Genomic DNA, 12,432 nt, shown 5'->3' with positions numbered 1-12,432 from the left:
CGGCTGAGCCATACTGTAACAAGCGATTGGTAACCCCCGGAAACTTTCAAATTGCAAAACAAGATAGAGACATTGTATTTAAAGCTGCACCACATCATATCAATTTGAACCTCACCGATGGACTCTGGTAACGGTGCCTTGGAAGTCTAGACATCCGCAGCTGAAACAGGGTTCCCAGCTTGTAGAAGCGATGTAAAGCACTGCTTTTCCTATCATGTTGTTCTTTTTATTAAGGCGCACAGCTGAAAACTGTCAGGAAATAAACAGCTTGTGTTTGACAGATACTTGTGCAGCATGTTCTTGTACTTAGATAACCCAGTGTTGGACCTTACTCTTGCTGGCAACACCATGGATGTTGCCAGATCAGAAACTGCCAGACTAAAGAGGTTCAACCTATGTAAGAAAGTTGACATTTAAGCAACAGCAAAGATAAGTTTGTATCTCCTCTCTCCCCCCTCTCCCAGTGAAAAGAATGGAAAAATAGATAGGTTGGGGATTGAAAGTGCTATCCCAAATTTGGCTTGGCAAGATCATGCCATAAAAGTAAAGAAATCATCCAGGTGTTTGGAATGGTTAATAAAATATTGCATAGATTATGGGTAATGTGTAGCATTCGAAAGGACAAGTTCATATGGACATTAGGTCTTCTTCTCATAAGAAAGTGGAAGCAGCCTACCGCTTTGCCAAGCACTAAGTCTTATCATTTTAAAGTGAAAATTCAAATGCCATTTTTCTTTACTTGTCAAAAGGAAGAAATTATCCTCCACAGCTACTTGTTATTATCCACCATCTGTGTGATAGCTTCTCATAATTACTTACATACGGTGTCTTTGATAAGCCCTATTCCTGATAAACAGAAAATAAAATTAACTCTCATGCAAGATCAGTTGCAAAGATGACTTGGAATAAATATAGTAGCTTTAATTTTTCCCTTTCAGAAACCTGACAAGACAGCTGCTGAAACACACATTTAGAAATCTTTGTTTAAAATAAAATTCTAAATGAAGCTACGGCCTTTGCAGGCTACATGTGCTGCATGGTCAATTGGAAAGGAAACGTTCAGGAGTCTGCTGTCTAAAAAGAATCAACAATTATGAAAAATAAGATAATTCAGAATTTCATAATAGTCAGATTTCTTTTTTTTTTTTGCCGCAGAATTTTAAAATCAACACCTGGGTTAGACATTGGCAATGCAATATGAAATTAAGTACATTCAGAGAGATTAAAATATGGATTTTATGTATTTATTATTTAAAGGATTTACACATCTGTTAAAGTCCTAAAGATGAAGGTATGGTGGAAATGTCATTACTGTATAAATTTCTATAGTAAATACCAGCACAGAACACTTAGGTGGACAAAGATATGTTGTAACCTTCCTGTCTCTGGTCAGAACATATCACACATAAAGAAACAAATGGGGATGCATTCATAAAATAAGAAACTACAAATTGTTTCATAGAAGCACTGATTGCATTGTTGTATCTATGCATCACTTATGCTGATGAACATGAGAGAAATAGTATAATGTTCTATAGACAGGAAAGTCTCAGTAATACCATGTCTCCAGTGATTTCTCAAGAACTAACTCATAAATCTTTAAAGAAGTATTTTGTTTATTAATACCATAATCCTATATCTGAAGTTTCAAAGTTCCTTCACAATTCCTTTTAAATGAGTTCCTTTACAAATGTGGCATTTATTCTTCATTGGTGGTGGGGTGGGGGAGGTTGTCAAACTCTTATTCCCTTGAATTCAATGGGCGTTTTCCAAGGGATCAGTAATTTGGTCCTATAAACTAAGCATTTTAAATTCAAAGTGATTAAAGACAGACATTAATCCAGTCTGTAAATACTTGGACAGAAATAAAAAATGCAGAACATGTACTGTGCAAATACAGAAAGTAATCAAACAGTAAGGCAACATGTGTTAAAATTGTGCTCACCAGTAACATATGAATGAAATAATGTTCAAATATAGCATAGTGAAGTCCTCCAAGTTCAACAAAGCTCTTTATGTTAAAAAATTATTTCTTCATGTCTTTTATATCTTCTTTAATAAAAATACAGGTCAGACCTCCCTGGTATGGCACCCTCAGGACTTGAGCAGTTCTGAAGCATGGAGTTTCCCAGGCCTAGGGAGAACAAGGCTCCTTCCTGGAGCCATTGGCCTCTGCTCCTAGCCCCTGCCAGTGCAATGTTTCCTGCCACCAACCCTGTTGGCCCCAGACTTGAAGGGCTGCACTCCTTTCCCAGGACTGAGGCTGCACTCCCCACTGTACTGGGAGCTGTGCTCCCAGGCGGCAGTCCGGGCTGCACTCCTGGGCTCTGGCCCTACTGCCTCTGGCCCAGGAGGGGCTGTGCTTTGCCAGCCTCAGAGGTGGTTGCACTCCCAGCTAGTGCTGTGCTCCCCACTGCCAACCCCAGCCAGGGCTGCACTCCCCACCGCTAGCTGAGTCCCTAGCCAGGGCTGTCTTGTCTAGCACTCTCTATGGTCCAGCCAGATCAGAGAGTCCTGCAGTTTAGAGGTTTAACCTGTAACTTTATTGGTGTCTGACAAATAACTTAAGTCTTCCCTGAATTTTCCCTCCTAATGTTGACTTTGCTTTGCCCATCTTTGCAGGAATTCTAAACAATAAATGTTAGAGAATATTTGTAGAATTTTAAATGTGTAACCAGAAGAATTTGCACCAGAAAGCTGATGACTAGAGTTACATTCATCCGGTCATGGAAGAGAAACAGTAATTTGTGCGGTAGATTGCCAAAAGATTACCTCTCATATTACTAATATAGAAATGATCTGAAAAGATTGATATTTAAAAAATGAATATAATATTTATATGCTACAAAAACATTGTATTGTGATTTGTAAAGCATTCTTGTTGGGGTTCTTAGATCCACGTCTTGCAATTGCAAGAGCATTCAGAAAAAAATTTAGGCTCAGATTAATTTCTAACCTGTAAGGGTTTGTAAACCTGGAGTACCCAAAAATCAGTTAAAATTAACCAGTCTGTCTTAGGTTTCCAAACATATTCCTAGATCCACAGTAAGGTAGATTTAAAAGGCTATAAATGTCCACATATAATACAGGTTTTAGTTCTAAACTTTACATCACAACACCAGTAAACTACCAGGGCAATTAACCATGGACAAGCAAGTTAAGAGGAAACCCAGATGGCTAGAGGGATCATTCTATTTTTAAAGAGTTTCCTTTCATTCTTGACCTCTATCTTGGCTCATCCCAAAACCCATAAAACATAAAACAAAATTCATAACACAGCTAAAAGAAAAGCTAAAAATGTCCAAACAACTTTTTTTGTTTAAATTTCCATTATCCAGATTTTGTTCATATTTGCACATAAATTTCTGCCAAAATAGAAGCAAGTAGTGTTTCAAATATGTGTAAATAACTATGAAAATCAGTAGACATGTAGATTTTTGGCTTATATAGTACGTTATTAGATCTCTCAGAGATAAGATGGCACTCATTATGTACACGTCCTCAGAAGTCTGGTACAGAAAACCCATTAAAATCAATTGCCATTGCAATTGAGTCAACATCCTTTTCCCCTTCCAATCCATTCACAAAAAAGAGGTCATTACCATCTCAAGCAAAGGACCTCTCATACAAGACAGCACCATCTAGCAGTATAAGGTTTCCCCAAATGGGAAGTAATATTTGGATTTGATTTAACATATCCATTGGAGTTGATTGACTGAACTGTATCTGAGAAGCAGTGACTGGGTTACTCCGGTTGATTTCCGAGAGTTATCCAGTGGTCCCATTTTTTTAAGCTTCCTGCTTGTGATTTACTTAATATTTTTCTTTTTCTATTACTTTTTTGAGTCCTTAGCTAAATGTTCTTCAAATTCTTTTTTGGCCTTTCTAATTATATTTTTATATTTACTTTACTACCATTTGTGTTCCTTTTTATTTTCCTCACTAAGGGCACATATACACTGTGGAACTATTTTGGGATACCAGAAGTATCCCAGAATAGCTATTCTTTGTCTATTGAAGCAACCCATTATTTTGAAATAGATATCAAAATACGGACAACTTATTCCAATGCCCCGGTAACCCTCATTCCATGAGATTTAAGGGGAATTTCAGAAAAGCGAGTTATTTTGAAATTTGTGTTGGATACCCAGCACCAAATTATGAAATAAGCTACTTTGAAATATACTCAAAACAAGCTATGTAATTTGCATATCGCAAATTGTATAGATTATTTTGAGCTAAGGGTGCTGTATAGACTCACCCTAAGATTTAACTTCCGATTTTTAAAGTATGCCTTTTTGTTTCTCACTGCTTTTCTTTACTTTGTTGCAGTCACTTAATAAATCCTTAGTTAGTTAGTTTGTGACAGGATTATCTACAAGCATTGTCTTTGGTTTGATATTTAAGGTGGAACCTGACCTGGATTAATTAATGTATCCTTTGATACTGGGAGTAATGTGAATATTTTATGATGTTTGGTATAAAGTGACCATTTATCAGAGAGTCTAAAATGTAAGAAATATCTGAATGGTCCAGGAGATTGCTTGTGAGTCCATGGAAAAGTTATATTAGTGCTCATATACTAATTTCCACTTGCTACTTGTTAGGCAGAGTCTAAGTATAGAACTCACAACCAGTTTGGGTTTGGACCCTACTTCTGAACAGAATGTCCTGAAGTTGGTATTCACACTGATGAACAACTCCAGAAAAGTGGTGCTGGAACAATTTTTACAGTGAAGGTCAAAACTATTTATTATTGTTGTTATTTCAATGTCAAGCCCAGGGTGCAGCAGCATTTCCATGACCCATAGGTCCAGCATCTATGCTCCAGGCAGTGTGATACAGGTATTCACACAGTACTTAATGATATTAATGGCCAGCATGGTCTTTGCTTTCATTAAAGATCTATGTAACACTCTTTCGTGAACCAAAAGCTCAAAGTATTCTTTTAACCCCCGGTCAATTGACATTCAGAGATGTTTAACATTTTATATTTTTTTCTACCTATGTGTGATTATGATGGTGGGTTGAGCAATTCCAGAATCAAGGAGTGGGAACCATGATAGCTTGAGATGAAGACCCAGGCTTTAACTGGGGCGCTCACATCCTCTGTTGACTGGCCACAAATGGAGACCCTTAAAAATACTGAATAGTGGTTTATATGATATTTTTCATTAATGTTTCCCCACAATTCTCCCTCAGAAAAGTCCTTGTGTGGTTTGTCATGATAACTGCTCACACTATAGATTCATATAATGTAACTATTAGCACATCAGCTGAGGAGAAATAACCTATCCTTAATAACTGCTTGTAATGGATTGAAATAATAAACCATTAAATGTTCCTAATATAGATTTACAAGCATTTACCAGAAAGACTGCCAAACTTCCTAAGAAGCCAACATAGTCTATCAAAGAAACTACATGCATTGATGTCCTGGTCAGTAAGGTGAATAAATTAGTTTTAAGGTATAAACTTTTTAGAAACTTTTGTTTCTTCTTCAAAACAATTTCAAAAAGCAATTTTCCTCCTGAAGTAATCCCTGAAAAAAAGTGCTTGGACTGTCTTATGTGGCAAACTCATCTTAACTCACTCCACTTTCCTTGAATATGAGTCCTGTTGAAATGCTCACTGAGGTCTGAGAAAGAGACAAAAATGGGAGATAACCAACTTTAACTAGAAGAATAATGCAAAATTACTCTTTGGATTTAATTTTCTTGGGACCTAAATACTATGTCATCTTTCTGCAGTTATTTGTTCTTTGTCATTTTGACCCCATGGAGGTTAAGAACAGTTAACTGTGCAACATGAAGCCTTTCATCAATACAGGCCAAGTTTAGCACTTCCTCACACTCCCTCAACTACAATCTTAATCTTGCCCTGGAGGACCAATTTTGCTGGTAATTGAAGCCTGTTTTCCTCCGGAGAGAATCAATTTAGTAACTACCTCAACACATTTTAAAATCCCCGCTTCCAGAAAAAGGAAGTGCTTCCCTAACTGCTGTGTTAGACTCAAAATTGACCTGGACTGCTTTAGAGGAATATATCCAAATTAGCTTCTTAGAAGTTTCTGTGTGAAGTGTGAGAAGAACTAAAAATAAACTCTACCAATTCAAGTTTTCCTGTCTTTCTTATGATCTCTATGGGCCAGCATTTGCAGTGATTCTGTGGGGGTTTTGTTCATGTTATATAAGTCAGGGCAGGACTTGGTCTTTGTGAGTTCTCTTTTTCCACTACAAATAGTCAAACTCCTTATTCCCTCCCTCACTTATTGCCCAGATTTCATAAGCTCTTCCCTGAAAATTGAAGAAAAAAACATACTGCAATAGGAAAAGCTGAGTGATTGCTCCCTGTGAGTGTATTTACACAGAGATGGATACTGAAGAACATTTTTAACTCTTCCCTCATATTGTCACACCACTTTTGCCTTTAGCCACAGTGTTTTGATATCTTTACCCATCCTAACTATATTGTAATCTCTTTCAGGTCCTGATCTTGTCTTTGTATATCTCATTAATGCGCCATACAAGCCTAACACACCATAAAAATAATAAAACTAACAATATAAGCAGTGCCCTCAGTTGTGAATATGCTAACCCAGAATGGAGCTTGGGCTGTCTTACAAAGGAGCTTCTACAAGGCAGGCTTCGGCAAAATGTTGCCCTGGGTAAACTTGGGTATGTCTACACTACCCCGCTAGTTCGAACTAGCGGGGTAATGTATGCATACCGCACTTGCTAATGAAGCCCGGGATTTGAATTTCCCGGGCTTCATTAGCATAAGCGGGGAGCCGCCATTTTTAAATCCCCGCTGCTTCGAACCCCGTGTAGCGCGGCTACACGGGGCTCGAACTAGGTAGTTCGGACTAGGGTGCCTCGGTGTACCGGTAGTTCGGAATAGGACCCTAGTCCGAACTACCTAGTTCGAGCCCCGTGTAGCCGCGCTACACGGGGTTCGAAGCAGCGGGGATTTAAAAATGGCGGCTCCCCGCTTATGCTAATGAAGCCCGGGAAATTCAAATCCCGGGCTTCATTAGCAAGTGCGGTATGCATACATTACCCCGCTAGTTCGAACTAGCGGGGTAGTGTAGACATACCCTTGTATTCCTTGCACACCGGTCCTGTGCCCCTAACGCCTACATGGCCTTTCTGCACGCAGGAAGGGAAACTGATCAGGATTCATGGAGCAGCTGTCATTACTACTTGCTGCCCCCTGGATCACTGCTCCTCCATACTCCTCTAGGGGGCTGTGAAGGAGTGCGGGTGAGACACTCCCATCCAAGTGACTGCATAAGGAGAGGGCAAGAGAGCAGCCGCTCCTAATGCTGACCTCACTGCACAGGTGGGGAAAGTGAATGCAGGGAACGCTGGTATTGCTTGTCACTTTCCTCCTTATTGGCCCCTGGGAGTCATGGAGGAACACTGGGTGTGTGGGAGTAAGTGGTATCGGTATATCACTGCTCATCCTTCCCCTCCTCTCTTTCCTCCTCCAAAAGGAATCAAGAAGAAATCTGGGCATCCCCATACACATCACCTCTGCATGTTTGTGGCACTTACCTGCCACCTTATTCACCTTCTGCAGAAACTACAAAATAACTTCATTTCGCTACCGTTTTTCTCTCTTCACTTCCCTTCCTATTTGATTCTCCTGGCATGGATAAGGATTGTCACTCGTTTTACTTATTTTACCAAAATTTGAGAGACTTCTGCTAGACTCTAACAAAATAAAAGCAAGCAACAAGCTTTCATATCATACAAGTGTTTGTCAGAAAGGAGCATTGTGATCAGCGATATCAAGGAATGCATGGTTCTTCATTCTGTCCAATGGAACATGTCATTTTTATACCATAAACATTTTTAAAGATTGCTAGCAATGTCATTGGTATTCCACATACCAAGCTGATGAAGAATAAAGAGAGGGATAATCCAGATTCTGGATAGACCATCCCTCCTATCAGAGATAACTGCTAATGTGGGGGACCAAAGGAGGCTACTGTCCCAGGGCCCGGTGATTCAAAAGGCTCCCAGGCTCCAGGCCCTTTAAATAACCATCAGATCTGGTGTGTTCTGGGCAGAACTGAGGGTTAGAGGAGGCATGCTGCCATCCAAGGCAGCACTGAGGACTGGCTGCCCACTGGCCCTTTCCTTCCATCCAAGGACCCAACCCTTCTGAGAGTATGGAGCCATGTTGTCCAGGGGCCCAGCAAGGCTGTCAGCTTTCTTGTAACTGAACATTTATTGGAAAACATCCCCTGCTTCTATACATTACTCATTATTTAATATCAAGCTTTACCTTTTTATATGGGGGTTTATAGTCTCTGAAGAGTTGGATCAGCATGTGAACTACAGAATCATAGGGTACTAGAACTGGAAGGGACCTCGAGAGGTCATCAAGTCCACTCCCCTGCCCTCATGGCAGGACCAAATACTGTCTAGACCATCCCTGATAGATGTCTGTCTAACCTGCTCTTAATAACTCCAGATATGGAAATTCCACAACCTCCCTGGGCAATTTATTCCAGTGTTTAACTACCCTGATAGTTAGGAACTTTTTCCTAATATCCAACCTAAACCTCCCTTGCTGCAGTTTAAGCCCAATACTTCATGTCCTATCCTCAGAGGCCAAGGAGAACAATTCCCCCCCCCCCCCTGTAGGGATAACATATTAATGTATTGAAAATGATTCCCCAAATGGAAGTGACCCCCCATAATTTGTTCCCCACAACTTAAAGTGTTTAGATTTATTATTAATTCTTATTCTTATTCTTATTATTGTTAAATGTTTAGATTTATGATTATTATTGCCTCTTTAGAATATAATGTATTAGGTCATGTAACTTAGAACTGTTAAGAATATAATCCTATGTAACCAGAAACAGCTCCCCCCCCCCCCCCCCCTGTGCTCCAGGGCATGCTCAAGTTTGTGCAAGGGGCTGCTTGAAATTGACAACACAGAGATACATTGTAACACTGCATTGTCAAACCACTAACTCTGCTATGGGAGCCAAGCCCTGTAATTGACTAAGGGCATTGTTACTTAATTGACGCCTGTTCTCTTTAAAACATTGTAACTTTACTCAGCACTCAGAGAATGTTTTAAGCAATACCACCCAGAAACTTTTTGTAACTACAACTCTGATATATGTAAAGTTATTATTATACAAAAATATTGTATGGGAAACATTAATTAGGGAATGTATGTAAGAGAGAGAGTGCTTGGATGATGAGTGAATGGTTCTAAGAGGTGCCAGCCTGAGAATACAGCAACAAAGGGCTGAAGAAGGCATCAGGTGCCAGTGCAAACAAAAGGTGTCAAGTGGAGAAACTGGAGGTCCACCCGATGAGATCACTGATGAGCACCTGGCAGCCACCCTGGAGACATCAGCATGATACAGCAATTTCCATAGACTGGCATAGGAAGAAATTCCTATAAGAACTGGACTAAAAAACTATGGAATCAGAGTCCAAGGTTCTGCTGCCAGCCCACCAGGAGCTTCAGATGCGCATCTGATCAGGACTTCGCTCCCCACTACCATCACTTGTGTACAGAGTACCTGGCCAGTATTCTGTCACAAGCAACTTCCAGGCTGGTAACTATACACAGAACTTGAATGAATGGATGTATGAATGAATGGTTATATATATATATATATAAAAGTGTATAAGGGTTAAGTAGTGTTAGGAATAAGTAGTTAAACAACGTTGTTTGCTTCTATGTTTTCTTTATTTTTTTATTATCTTTACAATAAATGTGGCTTTTTGCCTTATCCCCCTCATAAGATCCTGCTTGCTTTTATTTGGTACAACACCTCCTCCCTGTGATATCCTTTTATACCTGAAAAATCACTATCTTGTTACATCTCAGTCTTCTCTTTTCCAAACTAAACAAGCCCAATTCTTTCAGCCTCATAGCTCATATTTTCTAGAACTCTAATAACGTTTGTAGCTCTTCTCTGGACCTTCTTCAATTTCTCCACATCTTTCTTGAAATGTTGTGCCCAGAACTGGACACAATACTCCAACTGAGGCCTAATCAGCATAGAATAGAGCAGAAGAATGACTTCTCGTGTCTTGCTCACAACACTCCTGTTAATGACTCCTAGAATCATGTTTGCTTTTTTTTGCAACAGAATCACACTGTTCACTCATATTTAGCTTGTGGTCCATTATGACCCCTAGATTCCTTTCTGCAGTGCTCCTTCCTAGACAGTCACTTCCCATTCTGTGTGTATGAAACTGATGGTTTCTTCCTAAGTGTAGTACTTTTGCATTTGTCCTCATTAAATGTCATCCTATTTACCTCAGACCATTGCTCCAGTTTGTCCAGATCATTTTGAAGTATGACTCTATCCTCCAAAGCAGTTATAACCCCTCTCAGCTTGGTATCATCTGCAAACTTAATGGCTGCGTCTAGACTGGCATGATTTTGCGGAAATACCTTTAATGGAAAAGTTTTTCCGTTAAAGGTATTTCCGCAAAAGAGCATCTAGATTGGCACAGATGCTTTTGTGCAAAAAGTGCTTTTCCGCAAAAGCATCCATGCCCAGTATAGATGAGCTTTTGCGCAAGAAAGCTCCGATGGCCATTTTAGCCATCGGGCTTTCTTGTGCAAAAAATTAAGGTGCCTGTCTACACTAGCCCTCTTGAGCAAGTATTTTTGCACAAAAGGGCTCATCCCTGAGTGGGAGCATCAAAGTATTTGTGCAAGAAGCACTGAATTCTTACATTAGAATGTCAGCGCTCTTGCGCAAATTCAAGTGGCCAGTGTAGACAGCTGGCAGTCTAGACGCACCCAATAAGTTTACTTTCTATGCCATCCTCTAAATTGTTGATGAAGATATTGAACAGAACCCGTCCCCAAAACAGACCCCTGTGGAACACCAATTGTTATGCCCTTTCAGCATGTCTGTGAACCATAATCATAGTTACTCTCTTAGAAAAGTTATCCAGCCAGTTAAGCAGCCACCTTATAGTAGCCCCATCTAAGTTGTATTTGCCTAGTTATAAAACACAGGAATCAAATTAAATAGCAGTCTTTTGAAATTAATTAATCAGGTCTAAGTTTTTCCTTCCCCTTGCCTGTTACAGGCCTGATAAGTCTTTGAGGAAAAAAAGGAACTAAACAGATTATGTAAGGTGTGCTCCTTTTTTCTATTTATAAGGAGTAGACCATTGGATACTCTTCAGTTTGTATTGGATTCTGACACCCTTGCTCAGTTAGAGTAACTTAGTGCTCTGCAAATAGACCCACTGAAATTAATATGATTATTTCTGGAAGAAGGTGCTATTCAGCATAGGCAAGAATATCAGAATCTGGTTCATTATGAGGTAAAGTCTACTAAATTGTATAAACATTATATATTTTACTCAAATGTCCTGCTCATAATTTTATGTCATCTATGCATTCAATTTGGGCTTCCTACCCAGTTGTTATATTGCTCGTGGGAAAAGTTTTAGGCACAATGGCTCTGAGTTTTGGAAATTTACTGCACTAATTTAATACTTTCACTCTGGAATTTAAATGGCACATAAAGAATTTGCTTATAATACCTGTGAAATAAAATGGAAGGATTTTCTTTTTTAAAAACACTCTTTGTTTCCTGTTTGCAACATTAAAAGAATCTGAAAGCAATTTAAAGAATTCAGTAAAGGAAATTATGTGGTGATACCGCCACATTTCAATATGAGTCTCACATTGAAGTGGTGTTTACGATTGGAATGACAAACTAAATGACAGGCAATAATAAACTGTGGCACTGCTTATGAAAGCAAAGTGATCAAAACCAATCACCCCATGAGGAACTAATGGACACTGACTGTACTGTTCGAAGTATGTGGCTTCTCTTTTTCTAGCCTTGAAAAAAAACAGCTTTGCATTTAACACTTTTGGAAAGCTACTACTGTGACAAATATAAGATTTGTCTGTCTTGATTTATTCTCTTTTGAAGAAAGGATTGCACCCTACTTCTTCTTTCTGGAGTCATATTTTAATGAGCTGTTTCCTACTCTCATTTTCCTCTTGCCTATTTCACTAGAGCAAGACCATCCTCATATGCAGGGCTTGACAAACTATGTAATCTACTCGCCCAGGGCGAGTAGATTACAACCCAGAAGAGCTGGGTTCGGGTGATCTGCACATGCACAGAACGATCTGCGCATGCACAGATCGCCGGACAGCGTGGCTGGCGAGCGGGGCTCGCTGCAGCTCGGCGAGCCCTGCTCATATGTAACTCCTAACTTTATTTTAGGAAAAGTTAAGAAAAAACCCTGTTTATTAGTTAATTAGTTTGTTTGTTTTATATATTAAATATTCTGGTTTTTTTATCCACTTCCATGCTCACATTCCAATAACAGGTTTCTGTGGGGTTTTGTGAGGTTTTTTTACAAGTGTTGTTCTTTCTAAGCCCTGGTCTACACTAGGGAGTTATGTCAA

Source organism: Pelodiscus sinensis, chromosome 1, assembly GCF_049634645.1.
Source record: "Pelodiscus sinensis isolate JC-2024 chromosome 1, ASM4963464v1, whole genome shotgun sequence".
Classification (NCBI taxonomy): domain Eukaryota; kingdom Metazoa; phylum Chordata; order Testudines; family Trionychidae; genus Pelodiscus; species Pelodiscus sinensis.
This window is presented reverse-complemented; position numbering follows the sequence as displayed.